General features: G+C 52.7%; 4 pseudogenes across 4 annotated transcripts; 2 read left to right on the forward strand and 2 right to left on the reverse strand.

Annotated features, from left to right (window-relative positions):
- Nucleotides 1-251: 251 nt before the first annotated feature.
- Nucleotides 252-566, forward strand: LOC306955916 (feather keratin 1 pseudogene; annotated as a pseudogene). The gene has a single exon. The product of its transcript is annotated as a feather keratin 1 pseudogene (transcript).
- A 3,893-nt stretch (nucleotides 567-4,459) lies between these two features.
- LOC306955848 (feather keratin 1 pseudogene) lies at nucleotides 4,460-5,773 on the reverse strand (annotated as a pseudogene). Its single transcript has 3 exons — nucleotides 5,723-5,773; nucleotides 5,145-5,297; nucleotides 4,460-4,795 (listed from the first exon to the last, which is right to left on the reverse strand). The product of its transcript is annotated as a feather keratin 1 pseudogene (transcript).
- A 2,287-nt stretch (nucleotides 5,774-8,060) lies between these two features.
- Nucleotides 8,061-8,375, forward strand: LOC306955938 (feather keratin 1 pseudogene; annotated as a pseudogene). The gene has a single exon. The product of its transcript is annotated as a feather keratin 1 pseudogene (transcript).
- A 3,894-nt stretch (nucleotides 8,376-12,269) lies between these two features.
- LOC306955849 (feather keratin 1 pseudogene) lies at nucleotides 12,270-13,583 on the reverse strand (annotated as a pseudogene). The gene is made up of 3 exons: nucleotides 13,533-13,583; nucleotides 12,955-13,107; nucleotides 12,270-12,605 (listed from the first exon to the last, which is right to left on the reverse strand). The product of its transcript is annotated as a feather keratin 1 pseudogene (transcript).
- Between the last annotated feature and the right edge of the window lie 1,072 nt (nucleotides 13,584-14,655).

Genomic DNA, 14,655 nt, shown 5'->3' on the forward strand with positions numbered 1-14,655 from the left:
GCACGTGCGAGCTGGAGAGATGCTGGGTCTTGCACGAGCTGTGCTACGGGCTAGGCATGAACTCGGTAGCGATTGGCTGTACCATTGGAGCTTTAGGGAAGAACTGGAAAACAGATTTCCTTACACAGCCTCCATACCCCCAGCCAGCACAGTGCCTCGGCTCTCTCCTGCTGGGATGGCGGGATGCTCCTGTCTCTCTTCTGTGTCCTCCTGACCCTCTGTGCCAACAGGTGCCCCTCCAGACACAAGACATGTCCTGCTACGACCAGTGCCTGCCACGCCTGCCCTGCCAGCCCTGCGGCCCCACCCCTCTGGGCAGCAGCTGCAACGAGCCCTGCGTCAGGCAGTGCCAGGACTCCAACGTCTTCATCCAGCCCTCTCCCGTGGTGGTGACCCTGCCCGGACCCATCCTCAGCTCCTTCCCGCAGAACACCGCCGTGGGATCCTCCACCTCCGCTGCCGTTGGCAGCATCCTCAGCTCTGAGGGCGTGCCCATCTCCTCTGGAGGCTTTGGCCTCTCTGGCATTGGCAGCCGCTTCGGTGGCAGGCGGTTCTTCCCCTGCTAAATCTGTTGCTGATGGCCCTGGAGGAAGATCCCCAGGATGCACAAAGTCTTTGTGGGACTTGAGACCAAGCAATGGAGCTAGTTCGATTGCACTGCAAATGTGATCCATGTCTTCCTTCCTTCCCCCTTTTCTCTCTCTCATTTCCTTCCTGTGCCATTAGTGATCACCATCTGCTCCTCTGGACAGTCAGACCCACAATACCAGCGTAGGGAGGACAGGATGGCCCTTCTCCCGCTGTGGAAAGGGCGGATGGATGGATGGATGGATGGATGGATGGATGGCAGTTCACCCATTAGATTCATGCATTGCGGGCTGTCATGTGTTTGTGGTGCTTCCTGAATGTGTGGCATCGTTTCTCTCTTTTGCCTCAATAAATTTGACTGCATCCTAATCATTGCCCGTGTTGTTATCCGTTCTCCTCTGGAGCCTGTGCCATGATGTCTCTGGGGAGAGATGTTTCTCTGTAGCCATTCTGGGAAGTGGTTCTGACTGCTGATCTGAGCAATTGGTAAGATAACTCAGGAATGTTCACTTGAACCCAGGGGCTGAAAGGCCTACTGCCTGCCTTGTCACGGGCATAGATTGATCTAGTTAAGTCCGTGACAGCTCTGAGAGTACGAAAGTTGTACGTGGAGTGAAGTCTGGATGGCATCAAGCCAGCAGCCAACCAGGGCTTTGACAGAACCTGTGTGATGGTGGCCAGCTGTGTCCTGTGACTATTCTGCAGGTCCCTTTCCTTGGCTGCCAGTCCCTCTGCAGCCTTTGCTGCTGGACACTGCACTTCGTTGGAGAGCTCCCGAATGGCCCCATAAGCCAGTGCAACGTCCCACATATGCAAAAAAGAACCCGCCAGAGTCTCGGTCGCTCCTCACTGTCGGTGATATAGAGATTACAATAGGAATAGGAGTAGGAGAAATGAGAAGAACTCACGTGTCAAAATAAGTACAGGGTAAGAAGCGAAGGAAAAACTAAAGCGGGAAAGGAAGGGGTGTGAAGACGGCCACTTGTCAGATCCTAGCAGTACAGCCCACTTCTGAGGAGTGGCTCCTTTGGGAATTACTCTCCCCGGTTTAATTGCTGTGCACAATTTGATGTGTCATGCAATATCCCAAGGGTCAATTTGGGCCATCCCCTGATGTGCTGTCCTATCATAGTCTTCTGTCCATTGTGGTGGTTTCTGACTGATAGCCAACAGAGGTTGATGGGACCACTCTCTCACTCGCCGTCCTGAAAGAAATAGGGGAGTGAGAAACCTGAATGGGAAGAGAAGGCTCAGGGGTTGAGATAAGATGAAGATAATTAAAGGCAAGCGAAATGGGGAAGCAAGCAGAGGCTTACTCTTAGAAGTAAGCAAAGAGAGAGAAAACAGGTATGTTCTTCTTCCCACCAGGAAGTGATATTCAGGCATGTCTGGGGATGCACGGCATCCAATTCCTTAGGAGTGGTAGGAGAGGGCAGATGTTTTTGCAAGAAGACTCTCCTGTCCTCCTTCTCTTTGCTCAGCCTTTCTTGCTCAGTGTAATGTGCCATGGCCTGGAATTGGCCTTGGATCTTTTGGCGTCAGCTGCCCTGTTGAAGCCTCCTCCCCACTGCTTGCCATCCCCCAGCATACGGGCTTTGATCTGAGATTGGAGAGAACCTTGATGCTGTGCCTGCAATGCTCTGCAAGATGCAGTGGTATGATATCGGTCAGAGATTCACAGATTTTCAGGGGTTGGTACTACATCTGGAAATCATCCGTTCCAAGCCCCTTGCTAAAGCAGATTCCCCACAGAAGGTTGCTGAGGAAAGTGTCCAAGACTCTGACTCACAAGAACGGGAGGAAGGAGGACCCGAGGAACTAAAGGCCGGTGAGTCTCACCGCTGTGCCTGGGAAGATCATGGAACAGATCCTCCTAGAAGACGTGAACATGAAGAAGGCACATGAGGGATGAGTGGGTGATGGCAGATAGCCATCATGGCTTTGCCGGAAGAAGGTTTTGTCTGACCATTCTGATGGCCTTCTGTGATGGAGTGATGTCATTGGTGAAGAAAGGAGAGTGGCCAATGCCATCTACGTGGGTTTGGGCAAGGCCTTTGACGTGGTCCCCCCTCCATATCCTTGTGTCTGAATGGGAGAGATACGGTCTTGTGGGGTGGACTATTCAGTGGGTAAGGTAATTGGTTGGTAGGCCAAAGACAGAGGGGTGTGGTGAATGGCACTATATCCAGGGGGAGGCTGATTATGAGCAGTGTTCCCCAGGGGCCTGTGTTGGTTCTGGCACTCCTCAACATCTTCATCGATGACCTTGACGATGGGCTCGAGAGTACCCTCAGCAAGTTTGCCAATGACACAAAGCTGAGTGGTGTAGCTGACGTGATAGAAGGAAGGGAAGCCATGCAGAGGGATTTTGACAAACTCAGCAGGTTGCCCGTGTGAACATAATGAGGTTCAACACAGCAGAGTGCAAGGTCTTGCGTGTGGGTCAGGGTAACCCCAAATACGTGTAGAGAGTGGGAGAAGAACTCTTTGAGAGTAGCCCTGTGGAGAAGGTCGTGGGTGTCCCGGTGGATGAAAATGTAAACATGAACCATGAGTGTGCTCTTGCAGCTTGGAAGGCCAATGGTATCCTAGACTCCATCAGAAGAGGGGTGGCCAGCATGGATGGTGAGATGGTTGTTCCTCTCTACTCCGCCCTCGTAAGACCCCACGTGGAGACCTGTGTCCAATGCTGGGGCTCCCAATACAGGAAAGGTGTGGAGCTGTTGGAGAGGACCCAGAGGAGGGCCCCAGAGATGATTAGAGGACTGGAGCAACTCCAAGACAGGCTGAGGATGCTGGGCTTGTTCAGCCTGAAGAGGAAAAGGCAGTGAGAAGACCTCATTGCAGTCTTCCAGTATTTAAAAAGGGGAATTATGAACAGGAGGGGAATCACCTTTTTACAAGGGTAGACTGTGATAGGAAAAGGGGGAGTAGTTATAAGCTCAAGGAGGGAAGGCTTTCATTGGATGTCAGGGGGCAGTTCTCTCTTTCCGAGAGAGTGATGAGGTGCTGTAACAGGTTGCCAGAGGATGCTCCATTCCTGGAGGTGCTCAAGACCAGGTTGGATGGGCCCATGGGCAACCTGTTCTAGTCCCAGATCTGGAGGTTGGTGGCCCTGCCTGGGGCAGGGCTGCAGAACGCGCTGATCTGTGTGGATCCTTGTGACCCAAGCCATTCTGTGATTCTATGATTCTGTGGCAGAGAGGCAGCAAAGCTTGACCTGAAGGCCAGGGAAAGTGTGGGACTTGTGGACGCTTTTGTCAAGTGGTAGTGGCAGTTCTCTCCCATGGGAGCCAACTGCTCACTGTTTTCCAGCTTAGTCCTGGTGGGGAAAGGGTCGCCACGTGCCTCACACGATCTCGGAAGTCTCCAGAGCAGCTGATGATGTCCTGCTGTCACCTGGAGTGTTTGCAGAGTAGAGTGATGATGCAGAGGCACAGACTGAGATGCGGCACAATTTTATTGAGAGAAAAGAGGGGAACAAAATTGCTCCAAGGGGTGGCCAACATTCAGGAATAAGCAGGGACAGAGTCGGCACTGTGTGGCCATGGTGGACGTCCCACCTGCTGTCCGTCTGCCTTTTCGGCAGAGGAAGAAGGGCCATCCTGTCCTCCCCGAGCTTGATTCCTGGGGTTGACAGACCAGAGGGGCGTAAGTGACAAACAAGGCATCAGGAGGCAAAGGAGAGAGTGGAAGAGGGGAAAGGCAAACATGGACAATGCTTCCGGAGCGTCCATGGTGGATCTGTTCATTTGCAAGAGTGTTAGCATTGCTTGTAGCCTACGAAAACAAGATCCTGATGGTCCAGTGCAGATCTGTGAATAAATTCTGGGTCCTGGGAGGTCTTTCTCCAGGGCCGCTGCCAGCAGCTTTAGCAGGGGAAGCACCGCCTGCCACCGAAGCGGCTGCCAATGCCAGAGAGGCCAAAGCCTCCAGAGGAGATGGGCACGCCCTCAGAGCTGAGGATGCTGCCAACGGCAGCGGAGGTGGAGGATCCCACGGCGGTGTTCTGCGGGAAGGAGCTGAGGATGGGTCCGGGCAGGGTCACCACCACGGGAGAGGGCTGGATGAAGACGTTGGAGTCCTGGCACTGCCTGACGCAGGGCTCGTTGCAGCTGCTGCCCAGAGGGGTGGGGCCGCAGGGCTGGCAGGGCAGGCGTGGCAGGCACTGGTCGTAGCAGGACATGTCTTGTGTCTGGAGGGGCACCTGTTGGCACAGAGGGTCAGGAGGACACAGAAGAGAGACAGGAGCATCCCGCCATCCCAGCAGGAGAGAGCCGAGGCACTGTGCTGGCTGGGGGTATGGAGGCTGTGTAAGGAAATCTGTTTTCCAGTTCTTCCCTAAAGCTCCAATGGTACAGCCAATCGCTACCGAGTTCATGCCTAGCCCGTAGCACAGCTCGTGCAAGACCCAGCATCTCTCCAGCTCGCACGTGCTGCCCCATTCCCCATAGCACAGTAGGCTGCTTTCCCAAAACGCAACATTACGTGGAGACACTTGTATGTCCAGAGAAATCCCCAAAGAAGAAGAGGTTGTGAAAGGGCTTTGCACTCACCTCGTTCCCTGGGAGATGGAGGCAAGAGGAGCGAATGACTGAGAGAGGAGTTGGGCCCGCTTTTATACCACTCCAGCAGTGCCCCAGGCCCACCGTCTCTTTACGCACACTGTAATTTTCCACAAGACTCACCTCAAATGTAAATTCTCCCTCCTAATGGCACAGGTTGGGTTTTTGTTTCTGTCAACCCTGACATTTCATTTCCTTCTTTCCGACCTTCACAAATTGGCTGCGCGGACACCTTTCAAGTTCCAGGATGACAGGCACAAGGAGTTTCCTTGCAGAAACACGTCACTAGGGGTGACAGATGCATCCCAAGTGCCCGAGGCATTCTGTGCTACAGGCACAGTACGTGTCTCAGGGGAAATGTCATGACTTATTTGTAACCACCTTATCAGCAAGGAAGGCATGTGCTCCTACCAGTGCAGCCCCTTTCAAGACACCCAGAGCCTTTGTTGCCTGCATTCCCATTTGGTCCTTCTCCCTCCCTGCCTGTCCCTCAGGCTGCTCATTCCCTCGAAAGGCAGGTGGGCAGTTCTGCTGCTTGCAAAGGCCTTTGCACACTGTTCTAGGAACACGATCGAATGTTCACTGGCCATCATGCACTCCCGTGGCAGTTTCTTGGTCATCGGTCTACCCATGCCATAAGCTTTTTTGTGGAACAACATTTCCTTCCCGAGCCTTGTTCTTTCACCAAAAGTCCCATGGAATCTGGCCACTCCTCTAGAGTAGATGGCTGTGCTGGTTTTCTTGTCAGCGCCTTGCTCCGTCTCCTCTAGGAATGGAGTTACTCCATGCGCGGAGGATCCCCCCATGGTGCTCAGGTCGGCAGACAGCACACACAGGGTGCCAAATGGGTGGCTCATAGCCCATCCAAAATCAGATTCAGAATTGCCAAGTGTCAGGAAAGTCTCTTCAGTAGCTTGGCATCTCAAGGTATTCTCTTGGTACTCTTGGAGCGCATCCCAGCTCCCTCCATGCCCGCAGGGCAGGGAAGTACTTAGTATGGGAGATCTTTTGTGGTGATGGCCTTTTTGATCACATCCGTTCCACAAACATCCCCAGCCATCTGACAGTTCTGGCATCTACCAGGTTTCACTTGTTTGACGAGAGGACACATGCCTCTCCAACAGAGCTGTTTTTTCACGAGGCAGAGAAGGCCTCATTCAGAACACTGTTCACTATTCTTCAACAGCCTCACTATGGCCATCTTATTGAGGACAGTTCCAGAAGCCTTACTGAACTCCAGCAAGAATATATCCTGTTCTCTTCCCTGTCCACCAGGCTTTCTGTTTCACTGCAGACACATATCAGCTTGATCCAACCATGACTTCTCCATGGTGAATCCATGCAGATTACAGCATCCGATACCTTCTAACTACGTGTGCCAGGAAACAGTTTTCAGGGTGCACTGCTCCAGCAGCTCCATACGACTGAAACGTACAGTCCAGTAGCTCCCTCGCATCTGCTTCTTGGTCTTCTTAAACAGGACTGATATGCACCTTCCCCCATTCTTGGAGGCACTTCTCCCAGTCACCAACCTACGTTGGTGATGAAGAGTGGACAGCTCCCTCAGCACTCATGAGTGCATCTCATCAGGGGACAAATGAGCTGAAGGTGTTAGAAATATGCAGTTTGCTCAGGTTTTCCTTGACCCAAAATTACATCTCGATAGCTCCCGTTTTTCAGCCTGGCCTCTGAGCCATGCGATTCCTAAAAACCACGCTTGCTGGATAAGAAAGAAAGAAAGAAGACAATCAGGACCTCAGCATTTTTGCTGTCCCGAGAAGCCAGGTCTCCTACTTACTTCAGGAGAACACTCACATGTTCTCTTATTTTCCCGTAACCACGGAGACCCCAATTGAAGCCTCTTTTGTTGCCCTTGATGTCCTTTGCCAGATTGTATTCTATCAGCCCTTAGGCATTCCCCACCTGATCACTGGCTGCATGGACACTATGGCTTTATTCCGCCCAGGTTACCATCCGTGCTTCCATCCTCCACATGCTTCATATTTCTTCATATTTTTGTTTTTGAGTATTTCCAGCAGCTTTGCTTTCCCCCGTGTAGGCCACCTGACACTTTTACCTGGCAGAAATCTTGGTGGCTGGAGGTTCTGGGCTTGCTGCACTATTGCCTGTGACTGTCAGTCTTCAGTGAGAGGAGGGGAGTTGAGAGAACCGTGTAGCATGTCTGCAAGGATGAGAAGGTGCTAAGCTGCAGATGGTAGTGCGGTGAGGAGATGGCTCTCTTCCTACTAAGGCAGTTGCCAACCATTCCTCGGGTCTCTCGCCGGAGCACTTGAAAGAAGCTATCTTGGCAAAATAGTCATGACAGGAATGGGGAAATCAAATGGCAGAGTCAGGGGAATTAAAACCACCAAGTCTGCCATTAGGAAGGATTATTTGCATTTGAGGTGAGTCTCTGGGAAAATTACTGCTTGCTTAGAGTGACTGCTGGCCTCAGGCGGCACACAAGCAGTATAAAAGTGGGGCCATCTCCTCTCTCAGTCATTCGCTCCTCTTGCCTCCATCTCCCAGGGAACGAGGTGAGTGCAAAGCCCTTTCACAACCTCTTCTTCTTTGGGGATTTCTCTGGACATACAAGTGTCTCCACGTAATGTTGCGTTTTGGGAAAGCAGCCTACTGTGCTATGGGGAATGGGGCAGCACGTGCGAGCTGGAGAGATGCTGGGTCTTGCACGAGCTGTGCTACGGGCTAGGCATGAACTCGGTAGCGATTGGCTGTACCATTGGAGCTTTAGGGAAGAACTGGAAAACAGATTTCCTTACACAGCCTCCATACCCCCAGCCAGCACAGTGCCTCGGCTCTCTCCTGCTGGGATGGCGGGATGCTCCTGTCTCTCTTCTGTGTCCTCCTGACCCTCTGTGCCAACAGGTGCCCCTCCAGACACAAGACATGTCCTGCTACGACCAGTGCCTGCCACGCCTGCCCTGCCAGCCCTGCGGCCCCACCCCTCTGGGCAGCAGCTGCAACGAGCCCTGCGTCAGGCAGTGCCAGGACTCCAACGTCTTCATCCAGCCCTCTCCCGTGGTGGTGACCCTGCCCGGACCCATCCTCAGCTCCTTCCCGCAGAACACCGCCGTGGGATCCTCCACCTCCGCTGCCGTTGGCAGCATCCTCAGCTCTGAGGGCGTGCCCATCTCCTCTGGAGGCTTTGGCCTCTCTGGCATTGGCAGCCGCTTCGGTGGCAGGCGGTTCTTCCCCTGCTAAATCTGTTGCTGATGGCCCTGGAGGAAGATCCCCAGGATGCACAAAGTCTTTGTGGGACTTGAGACCAAGCAATGGAGCTAGTTCGATTGCACTGCAAATGTGATCCATGTCTTCCTTCCTTCCCCCTTTTCTCTCTCTCATTTCCTTCCTGTGCCATTAGTGATCACCATCTGCTCCTCTGGACAGTCAGACCCACAATACCAGCGTAGGGAGGACAGGATGGCCCTTCTCCCGCTGTGGAAAGGGCGGATGGATGGATGGATGGATGGATGGATGGATGGCAGTTCACCCATTAGATTCATGCATTGCGGGCTGTCATGTGTTTGTGGTGCTTCCTGAATGTGTGGCATCGTTTCTCTCTTTTGCCTCAATAAATTTGACTGCATCCTAATCATTGCCCGTGTTGTTATCCGTTCTCCTCTGGAGCCTGTGCCATGATGTCTCTGGGGAGAGATGTTTCTCTGTAGCCATTCTGGGAAGTGGTTCTGACTGCTGATCTGAGCAATTGGTAAGATAACTCAGGAATGTTCACTTGAACCCAGGGGCTGAAAGGCCTACTGCCTGCCTTGTCACGGGCATAGATTGATCTAGTTAAGTCCGTGACAGCTCTGAGAGTACGAAAGTTGTACGTGGAGTGAAGTCTGGATGGCATCAAGCCAGCAGCCAACCAGGGCTTTGACAGAACCTGTGTGATGGTGGCCAGCTGTGTCCTGTGACTATTCTGCAGGTCCCTTTCCTTGGCTGCCAGTCCCTCTGCAGCCTTTGCTGCTGGACACTGCACTTCGTTGGAGAGCTCCCGAATGGCCCCATAAGCCAGTGCAACGTCCCACATATGCAAAAAAGAACCCGCCAGAGTCTCGGTCGCTCCTCACTGTCGGTGATATAGAGATTACAATAGGAATAGGAGTAGGAGAAATGAGAAGAACTCACGTGTCAAAATAAGTACAGGGTAAGAAGCGAAGGAAAAACTAAAGCGGGAAAGGAAGGGGTGTGAAGACGGCCACTTGTCAGATCCTAGCAGTACAGCCCACTTCTGAGGAGTGGCTCCTTTGGGAATTACTCTCCCCGGTTTAATTGCTGTGCACAATTTGATGTGTCATGCAATATCCCAAGGGTCAATTTGGGCCATCCCCTGATGTGCTGTCCTATCATAGTCTTCTGTCCATTGTGGTGGTTTCTGACTGATAGCCAACAGAGGTTGATGGGACCACTCTCTCACTCGCCGTCCTGAAAGAAATAGGGGAGTGAGAAACCTGAATGGGAAGAGAAGGCTCAGGGGTTGAGATAAGATGAAGATAATTAAAGGCAAGCGAAATGGGGAAGCAAGCAGAGGCTTACTCTTAGAAGTAAGCAAAGAGAGAGAAAACAGGTATGTTCTTCTTCCCACCAGGAAGTGATATTCAGGCATGTCTGGGGATGCACGGCATCCAATTCCTTAGGAGTGGTAGGAGAGGGCAGATGTTTTTGCAAGAAGACTCTCCTGTCCTCCTTCTCTTTGCTCAGCCTTTCTTGCTCAGTGTAATGTGCCATGGCCTGGAATTGGCCTTGGATCTTTTGGCGTCAGCTGCCCTGTTGAAGCCTCCTCCCCACTGCTTGCCATCCCCCAGCATACGGGCTTTGATCTGAGATTGGAGAGAACCTTGATGCTGTGCCTGCAATGCTCTGCAAGATGCAGTGGTATGATATCGGTCAGAGATTCACAGATTTTCAGGGGTTGGTACTACATCTGGAAATCATCCGTTCCAAGCCCCTTGCTAAAGCAGATTCCCCACAGAAGGTTGCTGAGGAAAGTGTCCAAGACTCTGACTCACAAGAACGGGAGGAAGGAGGACCCGAGGAACTAAAGGCCGGTGAGTCTCACCGCTGTGCCTGGGAAGATCATGGAACAGATCCTCCTAGAAGACGTGAACATGAAGAAGGCACATGAGGGATGAGTGGGTGATGGCAGATAGCCATCATGGCTTTGCCGGAAGAAGGTTTTGTCTGACCATTCTGATGGCCTTCTGTGATGGAGTGATGTCATTGGTGAAGAAAGGGAGAGTGGCCAATGCCATCTACGTGGGTTTGGGCAAGGCCTTTGACGTGGTCCCCCCTCCATATCCTTGTGTCTGAATGGGAGAGATACGGTCTTGTGGGGTGGACTATTCAGTGGGTAAGGTAATTGGTTGGTAGGCCAAAGACAGAGGGGTGTGGTGAATGGCACTATATCCAGGGGGAGGCTGATTATGAGCAGTGTTCCCCAGGGGCCTGTGTTGGTTCTGGCACTCCTCAACATCTTCATCGATGACCTTGACGATGGGCTCGAGAGTACCCTCAGCAAGTTTGCCAATGACACAAAGCTGAGTGGTGTAGCTGACGTGATAGAAGGAAGGGAAGCCATGCAGAGGGATTTTGACAAACTCAGCAGGTTGCCCGTGTGAACATAATGAGGTTCAACACAGCAGAGTGCAAGGTCTTGCGTGTGGGTCAGGGTAACCCCAAATACGTGTAGAGAGTGGGAGAAGAACTCTTTGAGAGTAGCCCTGTGGAGAAGGTCGTGGGTGTCCCGGTGGATGAAAATGTAAACATGAACCATGAGTGTGCTCTTGCAGCTTGGAAGGCCAATGGTATCCTAGACTCCATCAGAAGAGGGGTGGCCAGCATGGATGGTGAGATGGTTGTTCCTCTCTACTCCGCCCTCGTAAGACCCCACGTGGAGACCTGTGTCCAATGCTGGGGCTCCCAATACAGGAAAGGTGTGGAGCTGTTGGAGAGGACCCAGAGGAGGGCCCCAAAGATGATTAGAGGACTGGAGCAACTCCAAGACAGGCTGAGGATGCTGGGCTTGTTCAGCCTGAAGAGGAAAAGGCAGTGAGAAGACCTCATTGCAGTCTTCCAGTATTTAAAAAGGGGAATTATGAACAGGAGGGGAATCACCTTTTTACAAGGGTAGACTGTGATAGGAAAAGGGGGAGTAGTTATAAGCTCAAGGAGGGAAGGCTTTCATTGGATGTCAGGGGGCAGTTCTCTCTTTCCGAGAGAGTGATGAGGTGCTGTAACAGGTTGCCAGAGGATGCTCCATTCCTGGAGGTGCTCAAGACCAGGTTGGATGGGCCCATGGGCAACCTGTTCTAGTCCCAGATCTGGAGGTTGGTGGCCCTGCCTGGGGCAGGGCTGCAGAACGCGCTGATCTGTGTGGATCCTTGTGACCCAAGCCATTCTGTGATTCTATGATTCTGTGGCAGAGAGGCAGCAAAGCTTGACCTGAAGGCCAGGGAAAGTGTGGGACTTGTGGACGCTTTTGTCAAGTGGTAGTGGCAGTTCTCTCCCATGGGAGCCAACTGCTCACTGTTTTCCAGCTTAGTCCTGGTGGGGAAAGGGTCGCCACGTGCCTCACACGATCTCGGAAGTCTCCAGAGCAGCTGATGATGTCCTGCTGTCACCTGGAGTGTTTGCAGAGTAGAGTGATGATGCAGAGGCACAGACTGAGATGCGGCACAATTTTATTGAGAGAAAAGAGGGGAACAAAATTGCTCCAAGGGGTGGCCAACATTCAGGAATAAGCAGGGACAGAGTCGGCACTGTGTGGCCATGGTGGACGTCCCACCTGCTGTCCGTCTGCCTTTTCGGCAGAGGAAGAAGGGCCATCCTGTCCTCCCCGAGCTTGATTCCTGGGGTTGACAGACCAGAGGGGCGTAAGTGACAAACAAGGCATCAGGAGGCAAAGGAGAGAGTGGAAGAGGGGAAAGGCAAACATGGACAATGCTTCCGGAGCGTCCATGGTGGATCTGTTCATTTGCAAGAGTGTTAGCATTGCTTGTAGCCTACGAAAACAAGATCCTGATGGTCCAGTGCAGATCTGTGAATAAATTCTGGGTCCTGGGAGGTCTTTCTCCAGGGCCGCTGCCAGCAGCTTTAGCAGGGGAAGCACCGCCTGCCACCGAAGCGGCTGCCAATGCCAGAGAGGCCAAAGCCTCCAGAGGAGATGGGCACGCCCTCAGAGCTGAGGATGCTGCCAACGGCAGCGGAGGTGGAGGATCCCACGGCGGTGTTCTGCGGGAAGGAGCTGAGGATGGGTCCGGGCAGGGTCACCACCACGGGAGAGGGCTGGATGAAGACGTTGGAGTCCTGGCACTGCCTGACGCAGGGCTCGTTGCAGCTGCTGCCCAGAGGGGTGGGGCCGCAGGGCTGGCAGGGCAGGCGTGGCAGGCACTGGTCGTAGCAGGACATGTCTTGTGTCTGGAGGGGCACCTGTTGGCACAGAGGGTCAGGAGGACACAGAAGAGAGACAGGAGCATCCCGCCATCCCAGCAGGAGAGAGCCGAGGCACTGTGCTGGCTGGGGGTATGGAGGCTGTGTAAGGAAATCTGTTTTCCAGTTCTTCCCTAAAGCTCCAATGGTACAGCCAATCGCTACCGAGTTCATGCCTAGCCCGTAGCACAGCTCGTGCAAGACCCAGCATCTCTCCAGCTCGCACGTGCTGCCCCATTCCCCATAGCACAGTAGGCTGCTTTCCCAAAACGCAACATTACGTGGAGACACTTGTATGTCCAGAGAAATCCCCAAAGAAGAAGAGGTTGTGAAAGGGCTTTGCACTCACCTCGTTCCCTGGGAGATGGAGGCAAGAGGAGCGAATGACTGAGAGAGGAGTTGGGCCCGCTTTTATACCACTCCAGCAGTGCCCCAGGCCCACCGTCTCTTTACGCACACTGTAATTTTCCACAAGACTCACCTCAAATGTAAATTCTCCCTCCTAATGGCACAGGTTGGGTTTTTGTTTCTGTCAACCCTGACATTTCATTTCCTTCTTTCCGACCTTCACAAATTGGCTGCGCGGACACCTTTCAAGTTCCAGGATGACAGGCACAAGGAGTTTCCTTGCAGAAACACGTCACTAGGGGTGACAGATGCATCCCAAGTGCCCGAGGCATTCTGTGCTACAGGCACAGTACGTGTCTCAGGGGAAATGTCATGACTTATTTGTAACCACCTTATCAGCAAGGAAGGCATGTGCTCCTACCAGTGCAGCCCCTTTCAAGACACCCAGAGCCTTTGTTGCCTGCATTCCCATTTGGTCCTTCTCCCTCCCTGCCTGTCCCTCAGGCTGCTCATTCCCTCGAAAGGCAGGTGGGCAGTTCTGCTGCTTGCAAAGGCCTTTGCACACTGTTCTAGGAACACGATCGAATGTTCACTGGCCATCATGCACTCCCGTGGCAGTTTCTTGGTCATCGGTCTACCCATGCCATAAGCTTTTTTGTGGAACAACATTTCCTTCCCGAGCCTTGTTCTTTCACCAAAAGTCCCATGGAATCTGGCCACTCCTCTAGAGTAGATGGCTGTGCTGGTTTTCTTGTCAGCGCCTTGCTCCGTCTCCTCTAGGAATGGAGTTACTCTATGCGCGGAGGATCCCCCCATGGTGCTCAGGTCGGCAGACAGCACACACAGGGTGCCAAATGGGTGGCTCATAGCCCATCCAAAATCAGATTCAGAATTGCCAAGTGTCAGGAAAGTCTCTTCAGTAGCTTGGCATCTCAAGGTATTCTCTTGGTACTCTTGGAGCGCATCCCAGCTCCCTCCATGCCCGCAGGGCAGGGAAGTACTTAGTATGGGAGATCTTTTGTGGTGATGGCCTTTTTGATCACATCCGTTCCACAAACATCCCCAGCCATCTGACAGTTCTGGCATCTACCAGGTTTCACTTGTTTGACGAGAGGACACATGCCTCTCCAACAGAGCTGTTTTTTCACGAGGCAGAGAAGGCCTCATTCAGAACACTGTTCACTATTCTTCAACAGCCTCACTATGGCCATCTTATTGAGGACAGTTCCAGAAGCCTTACTGAACTCCAGCAAGAATATATCCTGTTCTCTTCCCTGTCCACCAGGCTTTCTGTTTCACTGCAGACACATATCAGCTTGATCCAACCATGACTTCTCCATGGTGAATCCATGCAGATTACAGCATCCGATACCTTCTAACTACGTGTGCCAGGAAACAGTTTTCAGGGTGCACTGCTCCAGCAGCTCCATACGACTGAAACGTACAGTCCAGTAGCTCCCTCGCATCTGCTTCTTGGTCTTCTTAAACAGGACTGATATGCACCTTCCCCCATTCTTGGAGGCACTTCTCCCAGTCACCAACCTACGTTGGTGATGAAGAGTGGACAGCTCCCTCAGCACTCATGAGTGCATCTCATCAGGGGACAAATGAGCTGAAGGTGTTAGAAATATGCAGTTTGCTCAGGTTTTCCTTGACCCAAAATTACATCTCGATAGCTCCCGTTTTTCAGCCTGGCCTCTGA

The sequence above is a fragment of the Tetrao urogallus genome (genome assembly GCF_951394365.1).
Source record: "Tetrao urogallus genome assembly, chromosome: 26".
Classification (NCBI taxonomy): domain Eukaryota; kingdom Metazoa; phylum Chordata; class Aves; order Galliformes; family Phasianidae; genus Tetrao; species Tetrao urogallus.